The sequence below is a fragment of the Rhamphochromis sp. 'chilingali' genome (assembly GCF_963969265.1).
Source record: "Rhamphochromis sp. 'chilingali' genome assembly, chromosome: 15".
NCBI classification, from domain to species: Eukaryota; Metazoa; Chordata; class Actinopteri; order Cichliformes; family Cichlidae; genus Rhamphochromis; species Rhamphochromis sp. 'chilingali'.
In genome coordinates, this window is record NC_137942.1 from 23,714,919 (window position 1) to 23,726,195 (window position 11,277).

Here is an 11,277-nt window from a genome sequence, read left to right on the forward strand (position 1 = left end):
TTTTCCTTTGTCCTTCTCTCACTGTGGCTTCCTTCTAGTCAGCCAGCCGAGAAGTCTGTGGGAGTTTCCTCTGTGACGAGTTCAATTTCCCCTTTTCTGTCCACAGTAGCATTTAATGTCACCTTCACGTCAAATGCATAATCAGCTGTTTTAAATGACAAGCTCTAAAAACATGCTGTCGGATTGCAACACTTCTTGCGAAAAAAGCCTAAGTGCAGAAGGAAGACGCAGTGGAGGCTTTTGGTTTAGTTTAGAAGTTTATGAAATTCAGAAATGACAAGTATGATTCATGTTTTTGTTTCCGAGGACACAGAAAACATTAAAAACTGTTCTAATGAGTAAGCAAGTCACAATAATAAGTAAGAAATAAGTAAGTTTCTGGCAACAAATTTCTGGCTTACGTGTAAAACGGTAATTATTTCAGGATGGCGAAAGTTATCACAAAACAAAGTAAAAATCTTGACAGTACATATTCTGGTTTTGCGATAAGGCCTTATCAAGATCTGCCAGCCAACGTTTAAGCAGTTAACCAACCACATCCCTTCAGATAATGGCAAATTTTTATTTATGTGGCTTTACCACAGGCTCCTGAAACCTCCGCCTCTCAGTATCACATTCGGGATACACCACATATTTACGTCCTAAAGCCATCAGCACTGAATCCACGTTTTACAGCTTTCTGATTTAAAGCATTATGTGTTCTGAGCTGCTTCTTCTCATACTTTATATTTTCCTGCAGTCACTTGAAAGGTGGGCGTGATGAAGATGTCATCAAATAATGATCATTCAGTGTTATAACATGTAGAACGCCCACATCTCCTGAGTGGGTAGAGTTTCACATCTTTTTGTCAGATAAATGTACATTAGATTAGATTAGATTAGATGAGGTTACAGATATTTCCCCCTTAAAATATACAGTAAACTCTCACTTTCATGATTTTGAAAAGCTTTATTGAAATGTTCAGTTTGTACCTGAGAACACGAGTTTAAAATAAAAGAAATAAAAAAAAATTTTTCAATAAAAAGTTCCCGATCTGTCCTGTTATGGTACTGAAACTAATTTGAGCTAGACTCTTTCTAGTCTGTTCTACAGTGTTGAGTCAAAACATGCAATCAAATAACCTCCTCTGGTTACAAAATCACTTATATTTAGACTTCTAAACCCCACATACACTCTTCCTCATCACACACACTTTTTGCACTCTAAATAAAAAGTACATATGCAGTATGTGCACATTGGCAGTATACTATTACGTATGTATAAAGTTACTGAATATTTATCGGCACTCGCAACTTTTTTCACTTTCCTACCAATAGTGATTCCTCAAACTAAATTTGAAACTGAGTAACTGCTTGACTCACACAAGCTTTTCACATCTTCTTTCACTTAAGCATGAACAGTCATATGTGGGTATTTGCTCTTTAGGAGTAAATATCTTGCTGCAGGAGAATAATTGTTTATTATTCCTTTTTTTTTTTGCACAATTGATTTCATTTACGCAAAAATGATGTCTTTTTATTTTAATAGACTGACTTTTTGGAGTCAAAAGACAAGAGCAATATAAAGATGACAGAGTTCGTGTTATTTCTTTATCTCTTTCCTTTTTTCATTTTTAGACCCATACTGTAACTTCCTGCCAACAAATGTCTTTAACACCTCAGTCAGAACAAAGTTGATGATGAGCTTAGATACCGCATGACCAGTTCCTCATTTCAGCTAATGACACTCACTCACACATTTCACAAAAAAAAACCTCGAAAAAAGGACAATTTATTGAGTTCAATGCACAAAATATTCTTAGAGGTCACATGTGCAAGAGGGTCAAAATAATTAAATGTCTTCAATAAATTTGCACAGCTTGTTTGCTACATAAAAAAATGCTATCATGAGCAATCAACCACTTGTGACTGCTGATACAGAGCTGTCAGTGTTATCACTTCAGTGTGGGTTTGGTGTGAGTCCTGCCGACTTGGGAAAACTAGAATAGCTTCTTTCTCTAGAGGTTTTATAAAGTAAACAAAAACTCCCTTTGCTTCTAAGAAGTGATGAGGAACTGACCAATCAACTTGCTGAACTTCACATATCGGCCCTGAGGTTTGAGTCAAGAAAAGACGAGTATGAAGTATGATCTAACAAGAGGTAACAGCCATTCTTACGTTTTGTTTTGGAAATGCGTCATCAAGCGGATCAAAAAATAACATGAGAAAGTTCAGTGTTTGAAGAAAGCTGGTATCTGGTAGTAACTTTAAAAGGTCTTGCTTTTCAAAGCATGCCATGCAAAATGTGCAGGAATACTCTGCAGATATAATTTAGAGCTTTAAAACATTTACTTTGCACCCCTGATATGGCAAGATAATCAATAGCGCAACTCTAAAATGAATAATCTACATGTGATGCTTTTTTTTGTCCTTCTTCTGTTTTGCATGTTCTGAGGTCGCTTTCCTCACCGCTTATTTCAGCCTCGACCGTGCCCCCTAGTGATCTTGAGCTACAACTGTTGATCTGCAGGGTGGATGGATGGTGGAGGATGAAGAGCAGTTTAAGAGACTTTTGGTCTTCTTAACAAAAAACAGTCACTTGATCTTAATCTAAATACTAAAAGTATTTGTTAAGATGAACAAATTCACAGTACAGCAACTTACACATACTTAAATTGATGTGTGGTTTTAAATTGGTTTCTCCTTGAGTGACGAATAAATGACATTAGTCCCAGGAACTGTAATTGAATTCAGTCTCATGCATAATTCAGAAACCTGACACATGAGCACATTTCAGTGCTCATTTCAGCACATTTTAGGAAAGTTTTATCCAGTAAAATTCTGCCAGGTAACTATTTCCAAATCATTTGAACACAACATATGTAAACAGTTACATGTGATTTACTTTTTACATACCACTTACTTTAAGCTCGTTCATGCACTTAAATATGCTTTACCTCTGTTGTTTGTTCAGACAGGTTATTATTAGAAATTATCCAATAGTTTTAGAAAGAACCACTCCCAACTCCATCTTAAAATGTTATATTTCTTTTATAAAGAGGAGACTAAAGGGTTGGAACCATTGCTTTAATCTATAATAATGAACAATGTGGTGTTTTTAATTAGATTATTAGATTACTATTGGTATTATCCTAATATATAAAGTCATTATATAAATTATATATCTATCTTTCTCGCTCAAGATCGATCTATCTATCTATCTATCTATCTATCTATAGTGAATATTGTGTTTTTTGAACTTAAGACAGCTGGCAGCTTAGACACATCCAAAAATGTTATAGGATGCTATTTTACACAAAGAGAAAAACGGAATGATCGGGCACAACTGCTCACATTAATAACAATGTGGTGTAATAAAAGTCTAAAAAAAACAATAATTAAAAAAAAAACTTCCTTTCATACTGTCTCTGGCTTTTTTATGGCACAGGTACAGTTTCATCCAATGCTAAAGCACTGTTAAGGTGTCACACTAAACAATACAAAAGTATGGCAAGACAGATCTGAAGTGCTTTGGTTCCTATATTTGCACGCCTGGTTTAATTTGACTACAGTTTAAGGAACTGTAGTGGTTAAAACTTAAAGTGGGAATGTGACTTCTCTAGCGAAATAATTTTACATGATTTACATGACTGAACCTAAAACAACAGGAAACTTATTTCCTTTTCAGCACCAGCAGTCAAACTGCTGTGCATCCTGTTTAGCCTTGCGGGCAAATGCACCGAAAAAGTAAAAGACAGATATCACATTAGGATTTACTTTTTGTGTGTGTGTGTGTGTGTGTGTGTGTGTGTGTGTGTGTGTGTGAATGTTTACTCTTTTGAAGTATTTTTAAATGTCACTGTTATTTGTCATGCTTTGTTCCCCTTACTTTAATAATGACATGCTACTTGAACTCCTGCCTTTTGTTGTGTTAAGAACAGCGAATTCATGATGTAGAATTTCATTTAATGATACAGCAACAAACTACTTCTTTTGCTAATTTTGGACAGGCAGGCAGCTGGATTTCCACAGACAAAGCAGCTTCATTGCTCAGTTGTGTTTCTCAACAGCAAAAACATTTACTTTGAACAATAAGTAGCTGTAACCTGAACTGTTAGATCAGCGCTCGCAGCATTTGTACACAAGCATGGACCAATCTGTTGTAATCTCTGAGGCAAAGTAATGTGAACTAATGGGATCAATACGAGAGTGTGTGAGACAGAGTGGGCTGTGCCAGAGCTGAAAAAGCAGAGAGTCAATTACTGAACTTGTGAAAATTGGCATACGTGCCCAATAAGGATACATTAAAGTAATTACAAAGCAGTTCTGCTTAAAACTGAGCTGCGTCCTGCTGGAAGAGACACGTCTGAGCCACTTCCCAGTGCTTCGTGGTTTTTGTGTCTTCTTCTGTCCCCCCCCCCCCCCCTTTTTTTTTTTAAATCAATTGGCATGCACAGAAAATAGACAAAAAACTAATATTGTAATTGAGCCGGACAGTTGCATTACTGCCTGATTACATCACTTGAAAACAAGAAAAATCAAAGCTTGAGATGACGTTTAAAACCTCAATATGACATATGCTTTTAATATTCAAAGATGAACACTGTTAAGTATTAAACTTAGAACATGAGTGTCAAACATTAGGCCCAGGGGCCAGAACCTGCTGGATGGCTTTGGAAAATGTTAAGAGGGGCATAAATCTTTGGACTTAACTGTATTTTTATGTTTTTTACAGCTTTTTCTGTTCCCCCATAGCCATTCATACTACATTAAAGTGGATAAGTAATGGATAAACAATTGAATGACTGAAAGGTTCCTGTTTTCTTTTCTGTCTACATTTGAAATTTAGGTAAAAATAAGAAAATTTTCATCAATCAACAAAAGCCTTCGGTTTTATAAATGTGGGGGAGTCTGGGCAGTGAGCTACCAGAGCTTTTTTTGTAATTTTGCACATTTATCATATAGAAAAATAGATGTGCTGTTGACCTTACACTTCTTTATTTTATGTTAGGAAAACTCAGCGATTAAATGTGTAGTTAAACGTCTTTACATGGATAAAAAGTGGAATTTCACTCAGCCTGCTTAAGACCAAAACAGTCTGTATGTGTCCCTCGATGTAAAATGAGTTTGACATCCCTGACTTAACAGAAGCAATGATAGCAGTGAATCTGTCAAATAACATTAAGAAAAGTCTAGATGTGTCAATGATTTTCTAGGCGTCTGAGCAGCAGTTCTGCCAGACCTCTTTCCCCCCTCCTCTTGCTTTTCCTTCTACTTATTATTTTCCCCCTACTTCTTCTTTGTGCTTCCTCTTCTACTTGCATGTTTTGATTGATTCGTTTTCAAGGTTTTCAATTTGTTTTACATCTATACAGTGGCATTTCAGCCAATCAAAACGTACTGTGAATTTTCATCTACTCAGTTTAGTCAATTGTGGCCTCAGAATCTTATATTTCCTTTGGTGTTTGTTAGATAGAATGGGTTTTTTTTTCATCGGTTTTATCAGTAAGTCTGGCTATTGTAAGTCTTTTTAAAAGCACTGGAAAAAAAAGGAGAAGAAAAAAAACCACCCAAGTGTTACACATGTCATATTATGGCCTCATCATGTCTGTGATGCCAGCGCCTTATGATAGAAGCACAGTATTTGGCCCTGGGCCTAGAATTGCACTGCAGACAATGTGTAGAAAGCAATGTCTCCACAGTCACTCTGTGTCTGTAGGAAAACTTCTCTGAGGATATCCAGCTCCGGGATCAGAATATCCAGGTTGGAAAGTCCTATGAGAACCAGTGTTGCAATGTATATGTATTTATATAAGTATTCATTAATATCAACAAACCTAATATTTTAAATGCTATCTGCATAGACAGTATCTTGGGGTCTTGTTCATGAGTGCGGGGAGAGTGAGCAGGAGATCAACAAACGGATTGGTGCAGCGGCTGCAGTGATGCGAACGCTGTACAGGTCCGTCTTGGTATAGAAAGAGCTGAGTTTAAAAGCGAAGCTCTCAATTTACTGATCGATCTACATCCCTACCCTCACCTATGGTGACGAGCTTTGGGTAGTGACCAAAAGAACAAGATCACGGGAACAAGCGTTGGAAAAAAGGGTGGCTGGCCTCTCCATTAGAGATAGAGTGAGGAGTTCAGCCATTGAGGGGCTGAGAGTAGGTGGTTTAGGCATCTGACAAGGTAACTCCTGGGGACCTCCTGGGTGAAGTGCTCCAGGTATGACCCACTGGGAGGAGACCACAGGGCAGACCCAGGACATGCTGGAAAGACTATAGCTCTCAGGTGGCTAGGAAACACCTTTACAGGAGGTAACTAGGGAGAGGGAGGTCTGGGCTTCTCTGCTTAGGCTGCTGCCCTGAAATAAGCTGAAGAAAATGAATGTATGGATCTGCATAGAGTCTATGCCTGCATGTAGTATTATTACTTCCTCTTTTATTACTAGTTGTGGCTTTTGTGCAATGGGAGTCTTTCTTTGGATATTCAGTCTACACTTATGGAGAAAACACCCTGTTGGGTGAAAACATTGCAGACATAACCTATGATATAGCTTTACACGAATGAAAGCATGTGGAAACAGCTGTGCACAGAGACTGCAGCCAAAGCTGATTTTAGCAGTCTTTTATGAAAATAGACACCATCAGTACACTAAATAGCTGAGTACAGCTTTTTTTTTTGAAAGGGAGAAAAGAAATCCTAGGATTAAACTGTGCATTGGCAAGCATCCACTCTGCTGAAGTGTCCTTGAGCAAATGAATTCTCACCTTGACAAAAATGAATGCCAGCCAGCTTAAGAGTACTGTGGGCTGACCCAGACCTCTGACACTGAACACAAATAGACAATTGCATGAAATCTATATCTGACAAAGCATCTGCATGAAGCGATGTCTCTCCTTTAGAAGCCAGTGAGAAAGGACCCCAAAGAGATGTGAGAAAAGATACAAAAGCGACCACAAACAGTTTTTTTATATGCTAGTTTAGGATTTTTTTCATTTTCACTTTTACATTCAGTAACCTGCTGATCAACAACAGGTGGAAAATCAGGGTTTCTTTTTAAATCCATGAAGAGGAGCAGACTGCATCACCTACATAACCAATGTAGTTCTGCTAACTTTCCAGCAAGAGTGCAGCAAGCTAGCATTTAGCATCACGCTGGCTCTCTCGCATCTGCTCAGCGGTTAGAATTGCTGCATTTACCATAAGTGGGTCCTGGGTTCAAACCAGGGTACGGCTCTTTTGTGAGGAGGTACACTTCTCCCCATGCTTGCAGAGATTTTTCTTGGAGCTCTGTTTTCCCCTGACGTGAAACGTTTGCTAGGTTAATACTGTCTATGAGTGGCTGTGGCTTAGGAGCCTGTCAACCTCTCTGTTTCTTACTTTGGCTCCTGAAGTCAGCATGTTGAAGTATCCTCGAGTTGCCCCTGGTGCATCCATCAGAGTGTTAACGTGTATGTAAGTGTTAGATAAAAATACCAGTCTATTTGACTATGTCAGTATAGGAAAATCTTGCAAAAGAGACGCTTAGTTTCACTTCCTGGTCAAATAAACACCTAAAAATATCAAACTACAGTTGGATTACCAAGAGGATAGTCTATCCCAGTGGCCATGGGTGTCTATAGGAGTTGACTCGCTTTTTTAAGCAGGCCTAAAGTGGTGATTAGAGGAATTGCAGTTTTCAGTCATGAGACTCAAACATCATTTTAATCCAAACATGATGTTTTACTAAAAAAAACCCAGAATGCTTTATTGTGTTAATTTATTTGAACAGTATCAGAAAACCAAATTTGAAAATAAAAGTGTAAAAACAGCAGTGCTACATGGGACTCAGACTCCTGGAAGCCCCATGGTTTCTCAAAATATGCTCCTGTGTTCGGTGGCATGGTGTTTCATACATGCAATCAGGCAACCCCCCTATGAGCAAGCACTGGGTGACAGTGGGAAGGAGAAAGTCCCTTTAAACAGGAAGAAACCTCCAGCAGAACCAGGCTCCAGGGGGCAGCCATCCATCATGACTGGCTGGGGGTCGGAGGAAAGAGAAGAGAGCAGAGACAGGCAGTCTATCCATAGCTGTAATGCGGTTTGCTCACATTAAAACTTTTTGTACAGTATGTTACAATCCACATGTGAACCATTACTCTCCTTAAAGTTCCTGAAAGGTATATGTATGCTCACCTCCCAGATTCCGTTTTTGTCACCAGCCTCTCACAAAGATCTTTCGCTTTATTTTCCCCCCAGTTTTTCCATCCGCCGGTAAGTTATTGCTCCAAAGTTAATCGCAGTATCCGTACTGCAACACATCAACACAAGATTGGATTACCGTAAGATTTAATGGATGGAAGGACATTTTCTGCACTCTGAAATTGATTGTCTCCAGGGACCGCATGCATGTGATGGCTTGACATAAGTTGTTCTTGTATTATTTGACGCTGTTAAAGGTTACATAACGGTGCCCTGAAATCCCACACTTCCACTTCTCTTCCTTCAAATCATAGCTGATCACACCTATTTCCTGTCAGGTGTTTTTGTCCTCTGGCTCCCTTTTAGACTTTTGGTTCTGCTGCCCTGTCTGCATTTTCTACCTCTAATCTGTCATTTCCGTCCTCCTCGGATACTTGGCTTTAGGTCATCTTTCGCATGCATCTCACTCTTTTATCCTCCCTCCTCCATCATTTCTCATCAATAAACCTCTTTTTCTCTTTGTTCCCTTCCCTCCTCTCTCCTCTCTCCAACTTTCCCTTCATCCGCTGCAATCCCTCCTCCTCTCAAACATCACACAATCCCCTCCTATCCCAATCCAGTGCACCCTAACTCTCTCCCTCCCTCTCCCTTTATCTCTCCCTCCCTCTCTCTTTCTCCCCTTCATCTCACCTCCAGCTAGCTAGGAGAATCCTGCTCCTCCTCCACTTGGATCGCTTCAGCCCGCCCCTCTAGTCCACTTTTTCCCTTCTCTCACTCTCTCTCTTTATACCTCTCACTCCCTCTCCTGTCTTGTCTCTCTTTCTCTCTCTTCCTCTCTGTCTGTCCTCCACTTCTTTTTTATCTGCCAGAAGCTCACAGAGGCTCGCTGCTCTATCTTCAACCACTGAAGATTCAGAAGCACTCCGGACGGAAGATCCTGTCACAGAAGGTAAGTGTCTACGCTTGTGTGTTTGTGTGTGTGTGAGTCTTTAGGCATTCACCCTACCCGCATCACCACCTTCCTCGGGATGCAGATGGGATGGTGAGAAGAAAGAAGGGTAAGAAAAAGATGGAGTGACAGATAGAAAAAATGTTGTGGAAAAAGCAAGTTGTGCAATAAATGGGAAAGTGGACAGGATAATTAAAAATATTTGGAAGAGGCAAACAGCTGTGGATGATGGTGAAGGTAATGGTGAAAGAGGGGGGATATTTCAATGCAGCAGTCACATCCAACTGCACCATCCAAAAAAAGATGAAAAGAGTCAGAGAGAGTTCAAGAAGAGGGAAAGAGTGATGCTGCAATATTAAAAACAACCAAAATAACCATAACATTAAAAATGAAACACAAAGAGAAAATGAGAGAAATATTTGAGCTTGTGGAGGAAAAAAAAAAGAGAACGGGATGCTGTAGCAGCTGCATGCCTACAACACAGAGGTGCCTGCCTCCTCCTCTCCCGTAAAAATCCCATTCACAAACAGGACCTGAAAACAGGCGATGGTGATTGGTTCCCTGAGCGCTGTGTATGTGTGCTTTATTGTGTGTATGTGTGTGAGCATAGGATCGAAGGAAAGGAAGATATGGAGCAAGAGTGAGTGTGAGCAGTGGAGAAAACACAGTGCATCCCCATGCGTGTGATGATTTGGAGTGAATGAATGTGCAGGGCGTGTGTGTGTGTCTGTTCTTGTACATTAACTGCACTGCCATAGTACATACTACACAATGCTGCAGAGGCATTGAGACAAACAGTGACACTGCATTATATATCTGTGGAAGCACTTTCTCACTGACACCACAGCCTCACAATGACAGACAGATGTGGTCACAGACTTGGGGTGGCAGTAATTTGCAACCAGACTTGAACTCTTCCTCTCTCCTTGCGTCATTCACATTGCCATTCCAGATTGTCATCCCTCTCCCCACCACTGTCACAATCTTCTCTGCCGCTGCCAACCCTTCGAGATTAACAGCTGTCCAAACACCAACGCTCTCATGACTCCCCAGTTCTGGCCAATTAGAGAGCGACATTTGTTTGCGGAGAGGGGGAGAGTCGGTTGCACTTCAAGTGGAAGGGGGTGATCAAAAATGGTTAAAAAAATGGATGGAGAAAACTTCAGATGCCTTCTTAGTGTAGGAGTGATAAGTTGGACTGAAAAGGGAGGCGTACAGATAACGATAGGATCCCGTAGAGGCCAAGAGTCAAAGACAGAGGATCACCAAAGCAATTAAAATATATCTTCTGGTAACCATTTAAAGCCTGTGCAAAATTTGGGCTAAAGCGACAAGAAGATTTAATATCTATAATTCTGCAGTACTGATATGTTATTCTTGGACTTTATAATAAATTCTGTGTTCTGCCAAATACATAGAAAAAGGCAGATCACGAGCTTTGGGGCATGTAAGCCAAGCATGTCTAACATATTCACCAGTCCATCCATTATAAAGTTGGACGAAAGATATAAAACAGTATTGTCTTTTCACTGGTAGTTAGCTTTTTACCTTAAATTATAACTTTGCAGCTTGACTGAGACACTTACAAATTATCAAAGAGATATATAAATGTTTGTCATCTGCATATGATTTGGCATTATATAAATAAAACTGAATTGCGCTAAATGATTTATGACCACTTCCCTATTAGATGTAAAAGTCAGATGGTAGAATATATTTTTGTGATTTCATGGCAGCCCTGCATAGAGCCCTGTGGAATGTAAAATACCTACATATATAATTATGTCAGTTTTCGTCTTTAGGCTCGAGATATGAAACAAACCAAGACAAATTATAGGGACATACAATTTTGTGTCATCTGCATATACAAAAAGTGCATATGCAGACAAAAGAGAAGAGAAAATAGGGCCCAGATCAGACCCTGATGTGTACCACAGGTAATTTCTCTAGATGAGGAATTGGCCCTCCAAAAAACCCCATTTTAGAGTGACATTAACCTATAAAAACATTCTTTTTGCTCCAATATTTCAATAAAAAGGATAATATGAAAATACAGCCCTCTGTATCTGCCTCTTGCTCTCTCTCCATTCCTAAAACTCACACATCACACAACCCCATTAAACTTTGTCACCACTTCCCTATTAGCTATAAAAGTCAGACTCAGT

General features: G+C 39.4%; 1 protein-coding gene across 1 annotated transcript in view; it reads left to right on the top strand.

Moving 5' to 3' along the window:
* The first annotated feature begins 8,973 nt into the window (after positions 1–8,973).
* The window catches only part of pvalb6 (parvalbumin 6), a 63,026-nt gene continuing 60,722 nt past the window's right edge, over positions 8,974–11,277 (top strand). The window contains exon 1 of the mRNA XM_080905292.1: positions 8,974–9,112. The gene's annotated coding sequence lies outside the window, so the exon portion shown is untranslated. The remainder of the gene's footprint in view (positions 9,113–11,277) is intronic.